Source organism: Rhipicephalus sanguineus, chromosome 5 (assembly GCF_013339695.2).
Source record: "Rhipicephalus sanguineus isolate Rsan-2018 chromosome 5, BIME_Rsan_1.4, whole genome shotgun sequence".
Lineage (NCBI taxonomy): Eukaryota > Metazoa > Arthropoda > Arachnida > Ixodida > Ixodidae > Rhipicephalus > Rhipicephalus sanguineus.
In genome coordinates this window covers 113699992-113722433 of record NC_051180.1, presented here as the reverse complement: position 1 = coordinate 113722433, position 22442 = coordinate 113699992, and the positions used below count along the sequence as shown (strand labels likewise).

The 22442-nt window shown below is 48.4% G+C and overlaps 1 protein-coding gene across 3 annotated transcripts in view; it reads left to right on the top strand.

The window, feature by feature from the left end:
- LOC119394153 (myosin light chain 1) overlaps positions 1–22442 on the top strand; it is a 520807-nt gene that overhangs the window by 159139 nt on the left and 339226 nt on the right. Inside the window, exon 7 of one of the 3 annotated variants that reach the window (XM_049415667.1) lies at positions 10981–10992. The exons of the other annotated variants lie outside the window; for them this stretch is intronic. The gene's annotated coding sequence lies outside the window, so the exon portion shown is untranslated. Of the gene's footprint in view, positions 1–10980; positions 10993–22442 lie in introns of those variants that run through there. 3 annotated transcript variants of the gene reach the window in all.

Sequence of the window (22442 nt, the reverse complement as noted above, 5' to 3'; positions counted from 1 at the left end):
TGAACAATAAAAATTTCGCAGCGTGCGCGTTAACTAAAAGCCGAATTCTTCTGTCTCTCATTCCCCATTAGCAGCCATTGGCATGTTCCAGTAGGAAACGTTAGTAGAAGTAGAAGTGTAAGTGTTAGCTAAAAGCCGACTTCTTCTGTCTCTCATTCCCATTAGCAGCCATTGTTTACCTCCAAGGTAGTGCCTGGTGAGATTTCTCCTGTGCGTGATTAAACAATAAAATTTTTTTCGAAACGCTGTTGATTGATGAAATAAACCAACGAAAGACGCCAGATGTTTTCTAAAAGCAAAACGAAAAGACTCCAGATGTTTCTAAAGCAAAACGAAAAGACGCCAGCTGCTTAACGAAAGACGCCAGATGTTTCTCCTCTCCTACGGTCCTACGGAATTTTTTCTACGTCATTTCCGTGACGGAAATACGTCACTGAAGTCTTGGTGGACACCGGCATAAAACACTTTCGTGTTAAAAAACGGACCTATCATTTTAAAACAAATAATATTGAACAATCGACGTAACAAACGGCATGGTTATCTAGTGGAGCAGCGTCGGCAGTGCAAATATCAAACCAGAACGAAAAATTAATATAAAAACGGCGAGGAGCGGGCGCTTTGCCCACGGCTTCTATGAGCCGCGCGCATCCACCTTTCGCCACCGTTCGCCGTTGGTGGCGCCACCAGTACAGCTCAAAGCAGCAGCGCACGAGGCGGATAGTCAATGGACAGGACACAACTATACACACGCGACAGCAGACGACGATGCGCGATGCACGCCGACACGCCGAGACCCTAAGGTGCTTCGCCCCTAATACACGTAAATGCAACACTACGGCGCCTGAAGCTTTTTGTTGAGTCTAACCTCGAGTGAGCCCGACCGAGTGCAATTCTCGTGAGTCCAATTGAGCAGCAGTTCAGCTATATTTTGGTGATTTTGAGTCTAAGTCTACCCAGCTGAGCCAAATTTTAGCTGGTATGAACAATGCGATCGACTGGCAATTTCAATGTAATGGAATGAGTGTCTCGTGGAGCAACAGCTTTCGCCTGTGTTCTCTTTAGCGTTGCCTAAAGCGACTGTCAGTTGTGCAAAGTTGAGCTTTTGTTTGTCCTGTGTTGCAAGATAACACTGCAACAGAAAAGAGTAGATGCTTTAAAAAGAGAGAGAAAGCGGGCCTAAATCCACGAGAGGCACGCATACTGCATATACAACGCACTTTTGACCGCTCACCTGCTACGCTGCGCCCCATTCGAAACGATTTAATGCGTACACACACAAAATAGCAGGTTGGCACAGTCGTTTATCGACGCACTGGCGTGGTGCGCTAGAGGGAGCGTATACCTGCTTATCGCCTGGGCCGTGGCGTTTGGAGAAAGCACGCACGCGGCGCCGGGGCCACGTAACGTGATATGGCTGGAGCGTGGTCGTGCAAATCGGTCGCCCCTTTTGCAGTATGCATATAGGCGGCCGGCCAAAAAGCCACCGAATGACACTCTGGGGGCGACTCCACGTTACGCTTTTATGGGGCCCTCCTTATCATCATATTCGCGTAGTTCGCGTGTGTTTCTTTTATATACACATATATATGCCACCGTTATCCTTGCCACAGCGCGCGGAGCGGCATTGATTTTCGGTGCTTTCGCACTGCACGTATGCACGTTCCTGCTGCCCGAAACGAGCTGGATAATACGGGTTACTGGTAGGAGGCCAGCGGGGACGGGAAATTCATATCTCGTTTTTTTATTATTTAAACGATACTGCATCAAAATAAGGTGGCTAAATCGCTAAAGGTGGCACTACTGGCCACCTGACCTGACCCTCGGAGCCAGCACAGATGTATAGCGGCGGTTTAAACATCTGGTAACAAATCTGACTTGTCTACGTGGTAAAAGAAAAAAAAGTATGTAAAGACGATATACGAACAGCAAGTACATTACAATACAAATTCAGCATCATAAGAATAGAGCAGTGAACTTGCACATAATGACAAAAATAACATAAAAAGGAATACATATATTAAGAAGTTGCATAGAAAGACATGATTACGATTAGGCGCCTTCTACACACTGATTTTTCTTTTCATAAAACGAATTTTGCTCCTTTTATAAAAGAAACCAATTATGATTATGATCTAATAAGTATGCATTACTAGAACGTTTATATGCGCAGTAGGCCATTTCAGTGCTTGTTTATCGCGGTTGGTTCAAATTGCCGGTTTGCGAAAGTTCGTATTCAAAGGGATAACCTGTTTGATGTGTGAAATCTGAATTTTTCATCGCATCTATTCTTTATAGTGCTGTTTCAGGTTCTTCGGTTTTATTAAGGCGAAAGAAAGCCTTAGATGCCTCACCAAACGCGAAAATTGGCCGTCGGCGCCGTCGGCGTCAACACAAGTGATGCAAAATATCATCATCACGTGATGACGTCACCATGTGACGTCATCGTCGTAAGAGGCCAAGTGAATTTCCTCCTTATTATTCGTTTTGAATGATAGAGCAACCGACGGACGATCCCCCTGTTTTGTCGATGAGTCGGCATAGAAATGGTTATGCATTCAACAGTTTTCCCCATTATCTAACATAGGTAGCGTAGCGCCGCACACTGTATTGGTATGGCACTTGCTCACTCTGGTTTTAAGCTGGGGCGCTTTGCACCTGGCGACTGTACTTTTCCTTTATGAGTGTTTTCATATACAGGGTGTGTATAAAAAGTATTGGGAATAATATTTTCTTGACGTGACTGAACGTCGAAGAGTGCTCGCACCGCGGCGCCCATCCGCTGCGATGGGTAACGTGGCGTTCAGGACGCGACCAGCATCTCTTCCGTGTTCGTTCAGGCTAGATCGTGTTTTTTTGCGATAGCAATTATATGGACAGTCTCGGCTGGTTTTTGCCGTCGCCGCCGTCATGCAACCTATATATATATATATATATATATATATATATATATATATATATAGAATATGAAGAGTCTGTCTTCGGTTGCCGTAAAATAATTAGGGAAAAGGTATACGCTTCTAAAAAACTGTTTATTTGTCGACGTTTCGATCGGAGACCGATCTTCATCAGGATGAAATTTACCATGCTTCGATGCGCTTTTATATCATCGTTCTCCGAGCCGAGAGGGAGAGAAAAAGGTTAAGAAAAAGTACATACAGAAAAAAAAGAGGAGAGAGAGAAGTAAGAAATCTGCCGAAAAAGAGTCGCGAATACGCTTGTGCACATACTTTGACTGACATAAGAATAACACGTGTTTCTTGAAAAAAAAAAAGAAAAAAAAGTCGTCAACACCCCACGTGCACATACTTTGGCCTACAAAACACACGTGTTTCCTGAACAAAAGAAAAAAAAAAAGGAAAGAAAAGGAAGAAAGCAAAAACTCCGCTGATATCCAAAGATCGTCCAGGTGAGGTACATTCCTGTAGTCATTTCGACTAGTGACTCGAAGACGCACAAGTTATGGACGAACCAGATGGCACGCACTGCCCCAGTTCCGGCACGCTCAGTTCTGTTACCACGTCTGGTTCATCGCCAGCTGATGTATTTGCTTCTTCCATTGCTGACAACCTTACGCCGGTCCAGCGTTCCCAGCTTCTAGACCTCTTGGATGAATTTCGCGCTTCTTTCGATATTGCTCAAACTTCTCTCGGCCGCACGTCCACCGTTACGCATCGCATCGACACTGGCACCCAACCACCACTGCGGCAACGTCCATATAGCGTATCTCCCACAGAACGCCGCGTAATCAACGAGCAAGTCGACGACATGCTTCGACGCGATGTTATTAGACCATCTAACAGCCCCTGGGCGTCTCCTGTCGTACTTGTTGCGAAGAAGGACGGTTCTGTGCGGTTCTGTGTGGACTACCGACGACTCAATAAGATCACTCGTAAGGACGTGTATCCACTACCGCGAATAGACGACGCGATTGACAGCCTACAAGGAGCCGAATTCTTTTCGTCTATCGATTTGCGTTCAGGGTACTGGCAGGTACCTATGGCTGATGACGCTCGACCGAAGACCGCCTTTGTCACGCCCGACGGCTTGTACGAATTCAACGTCATGCCGTTTGGGCTGTGTAATGCGCCCGCCACCTTCGAGCGCATGATGGATACTGTTCTGCGCAACCTGAAATGGCACACGTGCTTGTGCTACCTCGACGACGTCGTCGTTTTCGCTCCAGACTTCTCCACGCATCTTCAACGCCTCCGGCATGTGTTGACGCGTTTGAGCGACGCTGGTCTGCAACTGAATTTAAAGAAGTGCCGATTTGCAGCACGGCAGCTGACAATACTCGGCTACGTCGTGTCCAAGGACGGAATTCTCCCCGATCCAGCCAAACTTCGGGCCGTGACCGAGTTCCCGAAACCTACGTCCGTCAAAGAACTGCGCAGTTTCGTAGGACTGTGTTCCTACTTTCGGCGCTTCATTCGAAACTTTGCGACTATCATATCACCGTTGACGAAGCTCCTCGGAAGTAACGGGCCCCTCCATTCGTGGTCGTCGGAGTGCGACGACGCTTTCGCAAAGCTCCGCCGTTTGTTGACGTCGCCTCCCATACTACGCCACTACGACCCTACGGCCCCTACAGAGGTACACACAGACGCCAGCGGTGTTGGCCTTGGCGCTGTCCTTGCGCAGCGCAAACCAGGATTCCCTGAATATGTCGTGGCATATGCAAGTCGTACGCTTACTAAAGCCGAGACCAATTACACCGTCACCGAAAAGGAATGCCTGGCGATCATATGGGCCCTTACAAAGTTCCGACCCTATTTATATGGCCGCCCATTTGATATCATCACCGACCATCATGCACTATGCTGGCTGTCGTCATTGAAGGATCCCTCAGGCCGCCTCGCCCGCTGGGCACTTCGCCTACAGGACTACGATATTCGCGTGCTGTACCGCAACGGACGCCAGCATGCTGACGCCGACGCCCTCTCGCGCTCCCCCTTGCCTGACGACGATGCCCCCTGCTCGGTACCTAACAATGTTGTTTCTTCCATCGACGTTCACACCATCGCTACCGAACAACGCAAGGATAAATGGATCGCCTCGCTGATAGACTTGCTCACTGATCCGTCGGCAACACCAACCACTCGCGCGTTGCGTCGTCAAGCCCACCATTTCACCATTCGTGACGACCTAGTGCACCGACGCAATTACAACGCCGACGGCCGCCAGTGGCTACTTGTGATACCCCGCAGTCTGCGTTCTGAAATATGCGAGTCTTTCCACTCTGATCCACAATGCGCGCACTCTGGGGTATCAAAAACTTACCACCGCATTCGACAACGATACTTCTGGCGAGGGATGTACCGCTACGTGCAGAAGTTCGTTCGCTCCTGCCTCGATTGTCAACGCCGAAAACCTTCAACGCACGTGTCACCCGCCGGTCTACAACCATTACCTTGCCCGAACCGTCCTTTCGGGCGCGTGGGCATCGACTTGTACGGGCCACATCCTCTGACATCGGCTGGTAACCGCTGGGCCATCGTCGCTGTTGACCACCTTACGCGATATGCCGAAACCGCCGCTCTCCCAGCGGCTACAGCGCGCGATGTTGCCTCCTTCCTGCTACACCGATTCATGCTGCGTCACGGTCCACCCCAGGAGCTTCTCAGCGATCGAGGCCGTGTCTTCTTGTCGGAAGTCGTCGAAGCCATTCTAAAAGAGTGCCGTGCTGTTCACCGCAAAACTACTGCTTACCACCCGCAGACGAATGGGCTCACCGAACGCTTTAACCGCACGCTCGGCGACATGCTCTCAATGTACGTCGCCGCCGATCACACAAATTGGGATGCCATTCTGCCCTTCGTCACCTACGCCTATAATACCGCCCCTCAAAGCACAACTGGTTTTTCACCCTTCTTCCTATTGTACGGAAGGCACCCGTCGCACACCATCGACACGATGCTCCCATACAAGCCGGATTCAACTGAGTGTGCGCCGATATCTGACACAGCCAGGCTTGCGGAAGAGTGTCGCGAGCTTGCCAAGACGTTTACAACGCAGGAACAAGAGCGGCAGAAGAGCATTCGCGGTGGAACCACCACTTCTGAGTCCACGTTCCTCCCTGGAGCGCTCGTATGGCTCTCGGTCCCTACCACTGCAACTGGCCTCTCTACAAAACTACTGCCGAAATACGAAGGCCCCTACCGGGTCGCCGAGCGCACATCCCCGGTCAACTACGTGATCGAACCCATCGAACCATCTTCGGACATGCGCCGTCGAGGGCGCGACATCGTCAACGTGGAGCGTCTCAAAGCCTGCTATGACCCACTCATAGTGACGAGCTGTTAGGTCGCCGGACGGCTCCCTTTTCGAACCCGGGGAAATTGTAGCGAAGCCTGTATTGAGTAATGGGTTGCGCTCTCTATAGCCTTCTAGTGGGTCGTCGCCTTTGGCTCTTCGCGCTCGCGCTCTGAGTCCGTGTTTGGGCCTTGACTGTCGCCATTGCATATCGTCGCCGACTACCGTCCAATAAACGCTTCAACAATATATATATATAGATATATATATATATATATATATATATATATATATATAAGTCCCAAAGAAAAATAATTCAGAAAAAATGCTTCCCAGGCGTGGAATTGAACCAGGGACTTCTCGCTCCGTAGCGCGTGACGCTAACCGCTACGCCACAAAGCGCAGAACATTCAGGTAGCTAACGGCGAGCGTTATATACACACCCTTTACCGCTGGCAGGACTCAGAGACCGCAGGCGCTTATAAGCGTTTCTTCATTACCAGCGAGATGGCGCGAGGAGCGCAACGGGCGCGTTAAAAGTCGTCGGCCAGTTCACGCGCTTCTTCTAATATTTGCGCAGGGAGAACCTTGCCCTTCCGCTGTCTGCTCGCGTGGTAGTTACTGCCGGGGGGCAGATATTTCTGCAGCGTAGCAGCGCGTCCATCACGGGCCGCTTTTCTTGCTATCGCATTCATTGCTTCGACCTTGCGGCGAAAGTGACTTTTTAGTGGATCCCTGACGAGGGCACCCACGACAAGGGATTTCCTTCAGGGGGACAGGGAGGCTGAGAAATGTTTTGAATATGCTTGTTTTTGGGGATATGCTTTCTCAAAAATGAAATATTCTCTCATAGGGCGCCGCCACGGCACCGTAAGTGGTGTCAAAGACGCTTGTACGTATGCCCTTAAGGACATTCTGGAATACGCCTACCGGGGAGCTTTCGAGACGTGGAAAAGACGTTGGCGAAATTGTGTCGACGCTCGAGGGAATGTACTTTCAAGACTTTTTAGGCATTTTAGGAATATCTCTAATAAATCTATTTTCCCGAAACTTTTCCCGATACTTGTTACAGACCCTCTATCTCTTCCACATGCATTCTTCAACGGGGAGTAAGAGTGACCGATTTCTGGCGAGAAATATAGGCCGATGCCGAAGGCAGGGATGTCACATCGCTACAACAACACTGTTTACTTGCACACAGGAAAAATCGGTAGCAGAGCTTAACGTTGGCTAATATTGGCTAAAGATGGCTAAGCGACTCCTGATACTGGCCAATGTTGCTGAATAATGGCGTCTGAATAATGGCCTCCTGCGTTCACGCATCGGCTACTCCTAGCCTGCGGCCCAGCGTCATCGGCTGGACAGATCCTCGTCACCTGCGTGCACTGCGGGTGGGGCAGGCGAAACGATTGAGCACCTCTTGTGTGCATGCCCCGCGCTTCGAACAGAAGGGGCCGCCTTGATCCCCGCGCTCCGTCGCCAGTGTCTACCGGCAGCTACACAGAGGGACCTCCTGTTCTCTGCCCAGCACCACACCCAGGTCTTCAAGTTAGTTCTTCACTTTCTTGGGGACACTGGACTGGACAACCGGCTGTAGAAGCCGCCCACTACGTTCTCGGCCATGCACACCACTCTCCTCTTCTTCTCTCCTCATTAAATCTTTATTACTCACTCCCCATTCTCATACAGGCGCTGAGCCGTGCTCCGAACAAGACAGCGCCCTCTAGAAAATCTTCAGGTCTGCTCAGTCCTCCCCTCATGGCCTGTGGCGTTACACACGTTTGACCCTCGTCTCCCGTCGCGTAGACGTGCGCACGCATGCTCACGCCGTTCGAGAAAGCAGGATTGCTAAGCCTGACGAAGCCTGTCGCGGCGTGCTGGTGTTGGCGACTACATAAACAAGATCGCGTTTTTCTGCGTCTGTTAAGTGCTGCGTGGAAATGTGATGCGCTTCGTCCTATGCGGTGACGTGCGGTCCTGACGCGGGTGCGGTGTGGTGACGGCGCGTCGTGCGGCAGCTGCGTAGCTCATCACTCCCGGCTGAGGCTGCGTTGGTTCGGGAATTCCAAGCGATTGCCGGACTTTCTCGCGAACAATGTCGGTGATGGAATTCACTTGAGGCTGCGGTGAAGGTAGCACCTTGCGCAGCTCCCCACGCACCATCGCTGTGATGGTATCCCATAGGTTATGGGTCCCTGGCAAGTGCGCGTGAAGCGGCAGGCTGAACGAGTGAAGAACAGGAACTTCGCTGAGCTAAACATCGGGAGAAGGATGCAGAAAAAGGACAACGGCGAGCCTTAGAGGTGGCAATAGAGGTCTCGCCTTTAACTTGGACGACGGCATCGGGAACTGACGAAAAAACGGTAGTGAGTGCTCGCAGCACGGAACGTTTGCACTAACCATATCGTTCGGTTGGCAAACTGTGGTTCGCCTACGAGGGTGTTTGAGACTAGTATTTTGTTGCCATAAGATCAAGCCGTGAATCACCGACGCAGGGAAAAGGAGTCCCTTCCACGGCCCGGGCCCGCCATATGGAACCCGGCGTCTCAGCCCACACGTTCAACCCGGCGCCAACGCATGAAGCGCGCAGGAAATCGTGTCCTAAATCACGTGACTGCGTATAGCCACACGCAGCGCAGGATCGGCCCCACGCATTGTGATGGAAATGCAATACACAGTCTAGTCCAGCATAGGGCGGCATACGTTGCAACATACCATGCACTACGCGCTGCACATATAGTAAAAAAAGATGCTCCCGCCCCATCTCTGAAGTACTGAGGGGTGTTTCCAAAAGTTTAGCGAAATGAGCGGGCTCGCCGCTTCGCGTGACTGTCAGCACCGGCGTCCCCGGAACTCCGCGCGCCTAACAGACAAACAACAAACAAACAAACAAACAAACAAACAAACAAACAAACAAACAAACAAACAAACAAACAAACAAACAGACAGACAAACAAACAGGCAACAAACAAACAGGCAAACAAACGAATGAACGAACGAAGAAACAAACAAACAAACAAACAAACAAACAAGCAAGCAAGCAAGCATACGAACGAACGAACGAACAAACGAACAAGAGAACCAACTCAATGTGTTTTCTCAATTCTACCTCTAGTGTTGATCAAGCCAGCGTTGTGAAAGCCAAAGTCTGTGGCGATCGAGTGAGATGGGTTCGATTTCGCCAACTACGAAATTATATTTGGATATTGCATGCGCTGCTGTCTCTGTGCCTGTCGCAAAAAAAAAATGCTGACTCTTATTTTCACTCATTTTTAATTTTCCTTAAAAAACCTTTAAATTACTAAGTTGAAGTAAATGCAGCCACCTCAACGTGGTCGCGCTTATTGCTCCGTGTCGATAGTGCTGCGCTGCAGTGGTAGAGGCAGATTCGTTTAACCTATGTATGTCCAGGCTTGTAATCGGAACACACCCGTCACCCACTGCATGCCGGCTTCCGCTACATTGTTTCGACCAGCTGGGCTCATGCGATACGTCATAGAAGATTCTACAATACACTGCTTCAATTCACACACCATACAGGCCTCACAGCACACGTATAATAGACCAAGTATTACGCCTTAAGTGCAAGTCTTCACAACAAAAAAGTGTCAAATAGGCCTGAATAAGGAACAGCATAAAGCTTCGACATGGTGTGTCACAGATGTGTGGACTGAGATGCACGTGATAAGATAAGTGGGATTGCGTCGCGAAGGGCCATCGGCTTGATCCTCAACGTAGATTTCCTAAATGTCCCGCATGCCGGACAGACGCCGGAATGAAGCACCCTGTAGGAGTCATCTAATATTGCATGGAGCCCTCCGATCAGCTGCGGGATGTCAGGCACAAGCTTGAACAACCCGCAACAACTACAGTATAACATTATACCGGATGTGACAAACAAGACTGGTTGCGCACTTCCTTCAGTAGGACAAGATCGCATGCCCTGGCCAATACCTTTGAGCTGAACGATACTGCAACATATGCGCAGCAACACGCGCAGCTGTGCCAAACGATACTGACCAACCCTGGCCACAAACACCCACCGGCGATGATGTTGTTGTTCACATCCCACCGCCTCCCACGCCACGTGAACATAGAGGCCTTGCTTACTTGCTCACGGCATGGTTGATGTATGCAGAGTTATATCCGCCTTTATTGTGTCATTTTCTGCGTGAATCTCAAGCATAGAAAGTTTATAGAAGTGCGAGGAAGAAGCCAACGTCGTCCTCGTGTCATACACGATTGACGCACTCCGCAGTGCTACAGGTCGGCAGTCTCATTCATGAGCCGCGTCATACTCGTAACGACTCCGGAGTCTGACACCTAGAGGGCCAGATTGGGTGAGATTTTATGGCTCTAGCACTTAGCAAAATTATGTTTTAACACGATAGCGTTAAAGAGCTCGTTTAGCAGAAATTAGGTGTCGGCGTCGGTGTCGGTGGCAACGTCGTCGGTTGTGAGCGAAAAATCAACTTGTCCGTGACGGGAAAATTGTGAAAGATGCAAAGAAAATAAATTATAAAAATCTTCGGGTTCGAGTGAGAATCGAACCCAGGCCGTCTGGGTGGCAAGCAGGTGTTCTACCAGAGTTATGCTATTTCTCTTTTTTTCTTTATTGCACAGAAAGATGACCTGTTATTACAGTGAACCGCGCACTACGTAATTTGTGACATTAAATTACCTTAACGTACACAACCCGCACATTATTCCCTACAGTAGGTGGCATTTAAAAAGCCAGGCAAACACACGGTATTTCTTGAAACTGCCTCGGAAAAAAAAGCTATACGAATAATCGAGAAAGATGGAAATAAAAATTGGGGGACCCTTATGCTTCGCCTTTAAGAGTTGAACGTGATAAAGAAATCCGGCCCCTAGAGCGCACTTCAACCACTAAGTACAAACTTATTAATGTGTATTGTTACACACACGCGCACACAGACACACACACGCGCTCGCGTGATGTATCTATAATAATGGTACAGGTTTCCGATCTAAAGCTCTTCCCTGTGCTGGAGTCGAGACATATTTCTCACAATGCCTCACAGATGGCAGCACATTATCTAATGTTTGCTGTTTGCCTTGATCAACGCCTCCTCTAGAAAGGAGGCGTTGGCTGGGTATGTTTTCCGCTAGATGGACATAGTTGTCCATTTTTGGAGCTGTTTACAAGTTTGTGTATGTTTTTAGCGGCGATGGGTGCACTATCCAGGCTTTTTTCAAAGCATGGCGTCGCGCAAAAAACGTAGTTTGATGGCCTTGCCAATGCGCCTACAAGTCGCCGAATGGGCTCGTTTTCTTCGTGACACCTGCCGAACAAAATGTCTTAAGGAGACTCCTTCCACTACATGGCATTTATGTAGTGTTTGTTTCCGAATCTGTTGCAAGTAACATCGTGGCTTTGTGGTAGGACACCTGCTTGCCACGCAAACGGCCCGGATTCGATCGTCAATAGGACCGAAGATTTTTATTGTTTATTTTATTTGCATCTGTCTCTATTTTTCGGTCACGGACGATTTTTCGCTCACAAGCGACGCCGACACCGACGGCGGAGTTTCTGCGAAACGAGCTCTCTAACGCTATCGCGTTAAAATAAATAATAAACACCTTCGGGTTCGTGTGAGAATCGACCCCAGGCCGTCTGCGTGGCAAGCGGGTGTCCTACCACAGAGAAGCTTTTCTTTCTTTATTGCCTGGTGGGGGCAAAAGGTTCTGGCTATGCCCCTGCATCGCACCACGCGAGAACACAGATAACTGTCGGCCTTGCCATGAATCCGCTTTTTCCTTTAACTTAGGTGTTTGTTCAGTCCAATCCAATGTTCGTCAGCGTTATTATACTTGTCTAGAGGCACACCCAGGTACTTTGTTGGCAGTGTCGACATAGGTAAGCGCGAAAAAAAAAATCAGGTGTAGTGTCCCAATCGCCATGCCAAAATCCGCAACTTTTCTGCCAATTTACCTTACATCCCGTGTATGAGCAGAACTTTTCAATCACAGCTGTTGCCTCAACAATGCTCTCTTTGTTCGAACAAACAATAGCCATGTCATCGCCATAAGCGAGAATTTCGACTTGAGCTGTAAGTAAACGCTATAGCCTCGGATATTTTCGTTCTGTATTACACTCAAACAAAGGGGCTCAATATAGACCGCAAATAGCAGAGACGGCAATAGGCACCCTTAGCGCACTGAAAAACACGCAGAAATATTATCTGCTAGCTCCCCATTGACGATTATCCTAGTAGAGCAATTCGCATATGCCATTTTGACACCATCAGCTATCACACTGCCTACATTCAAGTACTCGAGTACTGAAAAAAGAACATCATGAGAAACAACATCGTCTCCTTCGTGACAACGAACTAGATATGGTCGCTATCCAAGAAACTAATATAGAAAGCGAGGAATCAACAGAACGTATGGTGGCCACTTTCCGTCCGCATGTTTGTGTTTGTCATTCTGTAGGCACCGCTGGTGGATGCGTGCTTTTTATGCGTAACAGTGCGGGTTCTTTTGTTGAGAATGTGGTCTCATGTCAAAGTGGGCGTTTAGTTGTTGTCGACATGCTGTTGTCTGATATGAATTGCCGAGTATTATGTGTTTATGAGCCAAACGTCGAAGCAGAACGAAAGCTGTTTTTTGAAGGTCTCGAACAATTTATGAGCTGTGAGAAAATTTTACTAGTATTGGGGTATTTCAACTGCTTTTGTTCTGCTTCTGATAGAGCTAAAGGAGTCCTCCCATTAGAAATAAGAGTGCTTTGATGTTGAATGCACTTATCAGCGAGTATAACTTAGAAGACATAGGTACCGTGATGGCGCATAGTAAGCTACTCCAGTATACGCACTATCAACGCGACAGTCACGCCAGATTAGATAGAATGTATACATCCGTCTAACTCATGCCCTTACGTACTTGCTATCAGTGCTGGGCAGTATCGAAGATACATGTATCTTAGATACTATCTTAGATACTCTTTGGGTATCTTGTATCTGTATCGCGATACGTCTCGCAAAACGTGTACCAGTATCTGTATTTCCGACAAATTAAATAATGGATCGTGTAACGTAAGATACAAGATACTATACAATCGCAACACCACCGTGTGGAGCTATAAACGTTGGCTGAACTCCGCTTCTCAAGCTGATACTGCTGTCACTAAGCCACCTCAATAAAAGTAATTGGAGTGACATTCTTTTATCTTTCCGTCAAAGTGCGCCACCCAGGTCAGGCGATGAGGTCTGCGCTTTCCTATTGGTGGAGCAGATTCACGTGATGACTATGACGCCATCGCGGCGAATACAGGCACGCGAACGTTCACGCCCAGCCCACCTTTTGCTTTCACGATCTTTTGTGCTTTTTATTCACGTCAGGGCCATGACACTTGCTCTTAACCACTGTGCTGTGCCGCGTACTCCAATGCGTGCGGTGTCTTCCGCGCAAATCCTGATGCCGTCATATGTCGTTACCAAAGTTGCTCTTGCGTGGTGCTTCATTACGAAGTCTGAAGAATCCTCTCATGGGGTTGCTGTGAGTCTCATGCCTTTCAGAGATCAGCGATTTGAAGAATCTTGTGGATGTAACTTTGACTTACATGCGGTGAGATTATCTTATTTGCCAATAAGATTATAAGTATAGCACCACCGGTACCGATGCTACGTCGAACAGATGAAGCGTTTACCTAACAGAAGATATCTTGGTGTACCGTATCTTTTTCTTTCCGCTATCTCTATTCAAAAAGGGGAACATTGTTGTATGAAATGCTTCGCTTTTCTCATGAGCGCCCGAACGTGCCGCTCCAGGTAATTTTCCATATGCACCGAATTTTCTATTGTCTTACTTCAACAGGTAAGTGGACGATACTTCATACTTAATTGTCATAGCTATTAGGGGTGCCGTCTGTATCGTGTTTCTACTTATTCACTGTGAATGTTTGATACGAAAACGGCTTTCTATTTTACTTTTCTGTTTTCATTTTTAGGCCTCCCTAAGTTTTTTGCTGAAAAGTGAAAATTAAATATGAAAAGTCTTTGGAGTTTTATATGTACACACGATGCGCAACAAAAAAATGTTGCTATCACCTGTGTTGCTGTTTTGCACATGTCCAGTTCATTAGGCATTGCTTAAACGGTAATACTATAACGGACAAGGTAAAACTACACAGAGATATTCGTGCCATCGTGCGTAGGCTTATTACTGAAGTTCTTGTAATTACATGGCAACCCGCTAGCTTGTCGGCAAGCGGAGCAAAGACTGCCACTAATTACAAAAGTGACAAGGAAAAACTACCGACAGCGCAGTGTATAAAGAGCTGCCATGTAACGTATTGAAAGCAACCCCAATGAGTTGTTTCGGAATGGCACTGATATACTTTGAGCAAGAAAGACAAAACTTTTGAGATAGGTACTAACATTCAAAACTTTGAAGATTCAGTCAAATTAATGAAACTTTATTGCAGTTAAGAAATTTCCAAGCAAACAACTTGTAAAATGTCATTTCCTGTTGCATTATATAGATCTATAGGTACAAATCTTGAAATGTATCGAAGTATCTTAAGATACAATAGGATAGTACCGTATCGGATACAATAATTGCGGTAGTGTCTTGCATCTGTATCTCAAATACTTCTTGCCCGAGTATCTGGTGTCGTATCGCGATACAGTTTCAAAGTATCTTTGCCAAGCCCTGCTTGCTATGAAGTAAAAGCAGTTCAGTTCAGCGATTACTGCCTGGTAACTGCTACATTTGGTACAAAGGAAAAGTGGAATCGTTTCATCTGGCATCTCTGGAAATTTAATACAGAGCTAATGGAAGATGAAGACTTCGTTAATCGCATTGCCAAAGAAGTAGAGAAATTACTCGAAGAGAAAGCTAATAGCTTTACAATACAATGGAAAGACTGCAAAGAAGAAGCTAAACTAAAAACAATAGAGTTTAGTAGCGCTAGACAGCATGAACAAAAACAAAAAAGTCACAGTTTCGCCGCAAGGCCGAAGCAATGAATGCGATAGCAAGAAAAGCAGCCCGTGATGGACGCGCTGCTACGCTGCATAAACATCTGCCTCCCGGCAGCAACTATACTCGCGGACAACTTTTCTTTTGCAATGAAGCGAAGGCTACAGAGCCACAATGCACGTATCCTACCGCTAACGAATGTAGTCCCACAATTTCGTCCGTATTTTCTGCGTGAGATATATAAAATACTCCTTCATTTTCTACATGTAGCCTTTTGAGACGGAACGCAGCGCTCACAAGCGAGATGTATGTATTTCTTTTACTTTATACGTTGTCACTTTGCGTTTTTGCGTGCGTGAAAAAGTCGCGCCTTTTACCCGTACCTTAGACGCGAAGCAGCGTTTGCGTTGAAATGCAACGCTAGCCATCACTTTCCACGGTGTTACGAGACGCGCGCCAAACCGGACTACTTCGCGTAGCATGCATGTGCAGACGCTCCGCCCCGTAGCTCTTCTTCATTGTCAAGAAAAGTTGTCCGCGAGTAAACCGCGCGAGCAGACAGCGGAAGGGCAAGGTTCTCCCTGCGCAAATATTAGAAGAAGCGAGCGAGCTGGCCGATGACATTTAAATGCGTCCGTTTAGGGAGCCTTCATGTGCGTGCCTCCTTGCGTCTGTCGATAGGCACGGAGGCGCGCACATGAAGGCTCCCTACGCCCGTTGCACTCCTCGCGCTATCTCGCTGGTAATGAAGAAACGCTTATAAGCGCCTGCCGTCTCTGAGTCCTTCCAGCGGTAAAGCGTGTGTATATAACGCTCGCCGTTAGCTACCTGAAGGAGCTGCTCTTTGTGGCGTAATGGCTAGCGCCACGCGCTGCGGAGCGAGAGGTTGGAGGTTGGATTCCGCGCTTCGGAAGCATTTTGTCTGAATTATTTTTCTTTGGGACTTATATATATACTTATACATATACGGTGCATGACGGCGGTGACGGGGACGGCAAAAACCAACCAAGACTGTCCATATAATTGCCATCGCAATAAAAGAAAGGGAACTACAATTTATGTATACTATAGAAAACATTCAACCAGGTGCTTAATCGAAACCAATAAGGGATGTTAAGTATCAGTAAAAAAATATTGACATTGCTAAGTATAAATCAGCTGCTTTGAGGGCACGTGCGGAGCGAGTTTTGATGGGGAAAACTTCAACGAAGCGATCATTAGCTGATGTCCATCAAAAAGCCCGTCAAAAAGAGATACCACAGAGCAACGCTATTTCTTGAAACTGCTTCGGAAAAAAACTATATGAATGTCATGTAGCTGAAGGAGTCTCCTTAACACACGTAATATTGCGTGGCAGAAGCGTAGGATCGCGCCAGTCGTCAAAACATGTAAATCACGCAACGAGTGTGTGTTTTAAAGGGCCCCTCACCAGGTGACATAACGAATTTTAGTTAGACACTAGAAGTTGTTGCGAGCCCAATAAAGAGCAGCGGCCGTGAAAGAACATTATGCCACAAGAATGTTTCTAATCGGTCCGTTAGAAGCCGAGAAAAAGAATAATTTGTAGCTGCGCGAAACCATGATGCGAGGGGGCGAGCTGCAAACTCTTGCCGCTCGCCCCGTGTAGCCTTCGCAAGCAAAATCCCTTCCCTCTTCGGCACGCGAGCGGGAGGATCACATAACGCATGCGCATGAACACGTCATGTCACGAGCGCATGACGTGCCGGAACCAGCCCGAGCCCCCGAGACGCGAGCGGTGCTGTGACGGCGTTCTTTGCGCTTTGTCTCTGCAAGTTATTCCGGATGCGCCCTCGCTGATCACTTGGCTTTCAACCTATTACTGAGCACGAAAGCTGCGACATTTGTATGGACGCGAGACTAGCGGTGTGCCGCATGAACGGTGTGCCGCATAGTTAGACGCGGGAGGATAAATGACCCAAATTAGCGCTGGAATGCGGTGAAATTAGTTTCGTTGTAAGGGGTGGCGTCTGCACGATGCGCAAGGCGCGAGAACACGAAAGCGTGCGAAACGGAGGTAGATTAGTCTCGAATCTCGTTGCGATTCGCAGTAAAATTGAAAAAAAGACAACACACACAGTCCATTTGTGTGTTTTATTATTACTCTCGAGTTTTATTCATTTATTCAAGCAACAAATTACACAAACTACGCGTCGTGCCAAATATTTATCGCATTGTCACGTGCTACTGTTGGCGACGTCAGAGGACAGTCGTCTACGTAGAGGAGCGACATCACAGCACTACCATCTACGTAGGGCCATTCCCTCATGTACGTCATCCCCTCATTCTCTGGGCGCGCGGCCGCGAGAAGAAGGGCAAGCAGCGTTCAGCTTGAAAGTTGACCCATTTCTGCGGCACAAATCTCGGCAGACGCGATCGTGAACGCCCAGTGTATGCATTGCGCTCGTCAACTCAAAATTGCCAAACCTGGTGAGAGGCCCTTTAAAGGCCCACCCACTACAAAGCGCTCAGACATATTTAATCATCACCATCAGCAAAAGCATCAACAAGGTGAACAGCTGCGTAGAATCGCGTGTTGCCTTACGGACGCCTAGTGGGCCGTTCGCTCACTGGCAACAGGAATAATTATGGCGTAGTGGGCACTTGACTGTACTGGCAGTAGGCATTCAAGGATACTTTGAAACGGCCAATGTTTTGTGCAATATCGTTTGTTTCCTTACGGCACGGCTGAGGCATGCACCGAGAACCGAAGCAAGGCTAGCAATTGAGAAGGCGATGCGCACGGCGCCCAATTACGCTATCGCGTGCTGCTCGTGAGGGCGAAGATCAAGCTTCCTCCAAGTTCTTGAAGGAGCACACCGGAATTCACCTCCAGACAACCGGAAGTTGAGCGTTAGCCTAAATGTTATAAAAACCCAATACAAAAATAAAAACTCATGTAAAAAGGAGATAATGGTCTAATGTAAAAGCTGTATAGTATAGATATTGTTACGAAGCATTGTGCATGAGAGTCGCGTCGTATCGATTGATTGCACTGGTACATTCATAGTCAGCTATCAATAATAGGCCATTAACTAATGAGGTTGTGTTGAGCCCTTGGCCTGACGCCAACAGCGCAATTGTGGTCATAAGAGTGGTCGCAGGTTTCCTACAAGCCACTGGACTGGATGCGCGGCTATAGCACTGTGCCACCTTTACAGGAGTGTACATACTCACCTCCCTAACCTACCATCGTCATCCATCACTCTTTTTCCTCCCCTTTCCCCTCCCCCGGTGTAGAGTAGCAGGCTAGAGCATACTATTGCCTCAGGCCGACCCCCTCTGCCTTTCTGTAAATGAACATCTCTCTCTCTCAATCTTCTACTTCGACTTCATTCGTGCCGCAGAACGTCCCAGGGTATTTCGGATGCGTCTGCACGTACGTTCGCGTTGCTGTGGCCGGTGCAGGCATGGCCGCGGCATCGGTCTCGTCTTCCATCATGGAAACTCCGAGTTGACGACCACTGCGGAGCTCCGTTGTACAGCGCTTCTTGTACCCCGCAGCTCCACCAAATTGTCACGGGTATCACGAATACACGCAAGAGACAGAAGCGAGCAGTTGTGCTTAGAAAATTGGACCATATGTGCTCCATGTTAGACACCTCCAAGAGCTAAGGAGTAGCCGGCGCCTTATTTGTGCGCCAACATCTGCTGACATTATGTCAATGAAAAAAACATATTTACAAGTAGTTAATTCTGCCACTGAATGGCTGCCATTATCTGTTCTAGTTTTGTTTTGTTTTGTTTTGTCCTGTCGCCTAAAGGAAACTGGCTAATACCCACAACTGTGATTGGCCACACTGTCGCCGGGCCGGGTAAAGTAGTTTTCACGGCGGGCCCGGGTCGGGTTCGGGTCTGATGCTTCGGCCTTAGGGTCGGGCCCAGGTTTGAGGTGGCGGGCTCGGGTTGCGCCGGGCTTGGACTTTGCTCAGTTCTTAAAGGGACGCTAAAACCTCTACTACAATATTGCCGCAGGGGTGATAAAATATTACTTAAATTAATTATAGTTGAAACGGAGTTATCATGATCATTTAATGGATTGCGCAAACGTAAAAGTTTACGTATGGGAAGCTAAAACTTTTCTAAAACATGCATTCTGGTAACACGGTAAACGCAATTCGGTATTCCGGTAACACGGTAACGTTAAAACATATACGGGCAAACTAAAAACCTCTAATTACGTGGCGTGCATGCGCTTTTACGCAGTACCACAGGCTTTTAGATAATTTACTTGCCTATCAGACTAACATAACCTATGATTAACGGCACACAAGCTGAAAATCGTGTGTAGCCGCTCAGTACCGGGCGCTGTGTCAAGACGCCTTCTCGGTGGCTATGCATACTCGTACGCATGGCGTCAACTGCGGTTGCGCAACTGTGGCAGGAATGACTGCATAAAATCACGGTTTCACCGCAAGGGTGAAGCAATGAATGCGATAGCAACAAATTGTAATGTTATACGAAGTAAGGCTGGCAGCTAACTCTCTTAGATTCGATCGGGCGAAACTCTGCAAAACGCTGATGTAAGAGAATACGGCCCAGCCAGGGAGAGATGCGGTTTTTGTGCAGTCTCTTCGCATTGAGACCACAGTACGTAGAAGAGTATACGAGCCGTGTGCTGATGCCTGCCGAGATAGCGTGCGCTCCAGCGCTCGGGACCGCGCCCTTATGATCAAAGTATGCAGTTGCTGCTCGAGCAACGCAGCCCCCCCCCCCCCTCTTCCCTGGCATCCCTTCATGTCCATTCAAGACGGGCGGGGCGTTTCCTGTCTGCTTGAGGAGCAATCGACGGCAGGACTCGCACGCAGTGTGACGTTATCGCATGCGCCCTTCGAGTGACGGAGATGGGCCGGCTCGTTTCATCTCTGTTTCAGCCGCGTTTATCACCCCGCTCGCGCGATTTCACCCGCGGGTAGAACATACATTGCCGGGGGGGGGGATGCTATCGATTTGGACTTTATACGGGGCATGACGGCAACGGCAACGGCGACGCCATAAACTCGTCGAGAGTTTCCATATAATTGCTGTGGAAATAAAACGGGCGAGCTGTAGTGAATGCACCGAATCACCAAAGCGACCTCCGGAAGCAGCGGTCGACGCACAAAGATACAGTAGCCAGCAGAAAAAGCGACAGGACGGCCGCGCTAAGTGCAGTGAATTAGATGAAGTCATTCAAATGACACTCATTTGTACCCATACCAGCCACTGTACGGGACGGGCACTCGGGAACATTTCAGAAAAGCGGAGTGCCCTTTGCGAACGACAATAGGTGCCAGGCGCTTCGGGAATGTCACGATCGTCTCGCCTTCAATGTGAGAATAAACGACAGACAGGTGTGTGCGGATGTTTTTTTTTTTTTTATACTCGCGAAATTGGCTCTCTGGGAATGTTGCTAGCTGCAGCGGGGTGCTGCAGCCTTATCACGTTTTCTTTGCCGAAAGAAGCGGCTCTTAACGAGCAGCCATTGAGAGCAGGCTCTGTTCGTTTATCAGGGAGGGCGTACGCTCACTTTTTCCAACAGCTACTCTTTCTCTATGAATAAAAAAAAAGAAAAGGAGCTCGAAAAAGTCCCCTTGGAGCCTTCTATTTAAAAAAAGCACATAGCGCGGATGCATTTCCTGAGGCAGAGGCGTAGAGAAGTTAGAAAATTGCGACTTTCACACGCGAGAAGGCTTTCAGTATTAAAGAATAAACAAAAATTCTTACGTAAAAGGACGCAAATGAGGAAAACATATTTACGGTATGTATAAACAACGGCCGAGCGCAAAGAACATGGCTGAAACCAGACTAGGCTAGACTAGGGCAGAGTACAGCGACAATTTGATTCAGCGAATTCAGATCTTTCGCGAGAAGGTGAAGTTCAGTCTTAGGCTAAGGGGAGGGGGAAGGGGGTGTTGACAAGGTTGTCTTACGGCCATCTCTACGGCTCTTTCCACTGTCGGAAATTGGGTCTCCAGAGTAGATAAAGTAGAGCAGAGCAGAGTACTGCAGTAGAATATAGTGCCTAGAAGGCAATGGCGCAACGCACTCAAGATCGGCCAAGAACGCCGAGAGCGTGCGAGCCCAGTAGCATTCTGTTCCTCTAAACTGTTGTGTCCTTCAATATTGTCACATAGGTGTTTGTTCCACTGTGAACTAGAGGACACTACTAGCCGAAGACGAAGTTGAAGTGTCTCGGGCGTTGATCGATGGTGTTGCACTTGTTATAGTGCGTCAACGCTACACCCCTTACGTATTGTAAATATATTGTAAATACTGTAACTCTACGCGTAACATTTTGGTGGAGCTGCGGGGTAGTCTCTACGAAAGTCGGACCTGGATCTCCGCAGCGGACGTCACATCGGTTCCGCTGCTATTGCTACCGACAGTGTCCCGGCCAACCCGACACCCGTGCAATACGTCATGAATCCGCTTCGTGATCCGGGAATCTTCACCGGTACTGGCAAGGTCGACGTCGAAGAGTGGCTGGCGATGTACCAGCGCGTCGCCAACAGTTACAGGTGGGATGCTGGCGAACGTGATATGCTGGCGAACGTGATATTCTACCTGGGGGAAACCGCAAAGGCATGGTTTGAGACGCACGAAACCGAGCTGACAAGTTGGGACATCTGCAAAGAGAGGCTACGTGATCTCTTCGGAAGACCAATCGGACGCCAAGTAGAAGCCCAGAAGGAGCTAGCCTCCTGTGCCCAGACGTCCACTGAATCGTACATCTCCTACATTCAGGACGTTCTGACACTTTGCCGAAAAACGGACAGCAACATGCCGGAGGCAGATAAGGTTGGACACATTATGAAGGGCATCGCCGACGATGCATTCAACTTCTTGCTTTGTAGGAGCTGCAAAACAGTTGATTCCCTCATTAAAGAGTGCCGCCACTTTGAACAAGCAAAAGGCAAGCGCATCGTGCAACGTTTCGACCGGCTTCCAAACACGGCTCCGACCTCATCCTGCAACGAACCCGCGCCGTTGCTTCAACCAGCATCACCAAATTTGACGCAAGCCATACGTCGCGAACTTGAGGCTATGGCTCCGAGTTCTCGTGGTCCTCCCTCTACGCATGACCATCTAACAATCTCGCTCATTCAAGCTGTTGTTCGCCAGGAAATTGCGAATATGGACATGCCCTCCGCCGTTAGCCCCCGTCCCACCTCTACCGCTCCGATCATTGCCTCTGCTGCACCTCGACAGTATTTCGCGAATCGGTACCGAAACCCATCTGA